The 1,997-nt window shown below is 54.3% G+C and overlaps 1 non-coding gene across 1 annotated transcript; it reads right to left on the bottom strand.

Annotated features, from left to right (window-relative positions):
* Positions 1-992: 992 nt before the first annotated feature.
* trnat-cgu (transfer RNA threonine (anticodon CGU)) lies at positions 993-1,065 on the bottom strand. The gene has a single exon. It is a non-coding gene; the product is annotated as a tRNA-Thr (tRNA).
* Between the last annotated feature and the right edge of the window lie 932 nt (positions 1,066-1,997).

Here is a 1,997-nt window from a genome sequence, read left to right as displayed (position 1 = left end):
ACTCACAGTCCCACAACACTGCGGCATCAGCAGGTACACCAGGCCGCGAGCGTCAAAAGGCGCACGGCGGACAATCACCAAAGCGAGACACCTTTGCCGCTTCCCTTCGATTTTCAGGTGGTAGAGCGGAGGACTGCAGTGGAAAAAAAGCAAAGCAAAGTCGTCGTTAGGTCGCTGGTTCGACTCCGGCTTGAAGGAGCGGGCGTTCTTGTGCAGTAAGTGAGCGGTAAGGAGCTTTTAGCTCAAGGCAGTGCTCTTAACTTGACGCTAGTTTACATGTTGCTGCTGAGGCACAGGACACCTCCATTGCTTGAGCAGTTGCATCTGCACACCAGCAGGGAGTGCCTTTGAGCAGCAATGCACCAAAACACCCACCACTCTCTTTCAGGCAAAACCTCAGGCAAAAGAATTCATCTATCAGTCAGACAGGGCTCTCGGCTGCTCCCTCACGCTCGTGGCGGCTGCTACTTTCCGGTCACCTCGCTTCCCTTCCGTCGGCTCGGGCTCTTTCTCGGCTTCTTTCCCCATTTCTCTGACTTCCCGCCCTGCCGTTGCTCGGTAACGCCGATTGGAGCAAAACGTTGAAAGAGATCAGGGAGCGGGCTAACCCAAAGCAGGAGATCCCTGCTGGTGGCGCAGCAACTCAGAGGCGAGTGCTAAGGAGCTACTGAGAAGCAAACTTGGTGCAATTGTAAGACGCAGCTTGGGAATTAGCTCAAATGGTAGAGCGCTCGCTTTGCATGTGAGAGGTAGCGGGATCGATGCCTGCATTCTCCACTCCTCTTTTGGCTCGGGGCAATGGCTCAAACGCAACAGTGGTGTCAGCTGTCGGTGAACCCGTGTACTTCCGAAGGGTCTCCACACGCTGAGGTACAGAGGGGCCAAGGGACATCAAATCCTTTGGTGTGCCGTAGCAGCAAGTCTTGTCGATAGTCTTGTGCAGCAAAAATGGAAAGCTGAGATGAGGGATAAAAATGCTTTGCAAGTATCAATGCCTTCTCTGAGGATCGAACTCAGGACCTTCAGATTACGAGACTGACGCGCTGCCTACTGCGCTAAGAAGGCACTTGCCATGCAAACTGCTGGGCAGCATGACCAAGTAGGTGCGCTTGCGAGGCATCTAGCGCCATAATGCAAAGTGCGTAAAAAAGTTCGAGCCAGGTAGGAGTCGAACCTACAATCTTCTGATCCGTAGTCAGACGCGTTATCCATTGCGCCACAGGCCCAGCCTGTACAGAGCAGCTGGCAACTCACAGTCCCACAACACTGCGGCATCAGCAGGTACACCAGGCCGGGAGCGTCAAAAGGCGCACGGCGGACAATCACCAAAGCGAGACACCTTTGCCACTTCCCTTCGATTTTCAGGTGGTAGAGCGGAGGACTGCAGTGGAAAAAAAGCAAAGCAAAGTCGTCGTTAGGTCGCTGGTTCGACTCCGGCTTGAAGGAGCGGGCGTTCTTGTGCAGTAAGTGAGCGGTAAGGAGCTTTCAGCTCAAGGCAGTGCTCTTAACTTGACGCTAGTTTACATGTTGCTGCTGAGGCACAGGACACCTCCATTGCTTGAGCAGTTGCATCTGCACACCAGCAGGGAGTGCCTTTGAGCAGCAATGCACCAAAACACCCACCACTCTCTTTCAGGCAAAACCTCAGGCAAAAGAATTCATCTATCAGTCAGACAGGGCTCTCGGCTGCTCCCTCACGCTCGTGGCGGCTGCTACTTTCCGGTCACCTCGCTTCCCTTCCGTCGGCTCGGGCTCTTTCTCGGCTTCTTTCCCCATTTCTCTGACTTCCCGCCCTGCCGTTGCTCGGTAACGCCGATTGGAGCAAAGCGTTGAAAGAGATCAGGGAGCGGGCTAACCCAAAGCAGGAGATCCCTGCTGGTGGCGCAGCAACTCAGAGGCGAGTGCTAAGGAGCTACTGAGAAGCAAACTTGGTGCAATTGTAAGACGCAGCTGGGGAATTAGCTCAAATGGTAGAGCGCTCGCTTTGCATGTGAGAG

This window comes from Somniosus microcephalus, unplaced genomic scaffold (assembly GCF_052327205.1).
Source record: "Somniosus microcephalus isolate GS21.2 unplaced genomic scaffold, FLI_Smic_1.0 scaffold764, whole genome shotgun sequence".
Classification (NCBI taxonomy): Eukaryota; Metazoa; Chordata; class Chondrichthyes; order Squaliformes; family Somniosidae; genus Somniosus; species Somniosus microcephalus.
The sequence above is the reverse complement of the archived record's forward strand: the minus strand, read 5'-3'. Positions and strand labels throughout refer to the sequence as shown.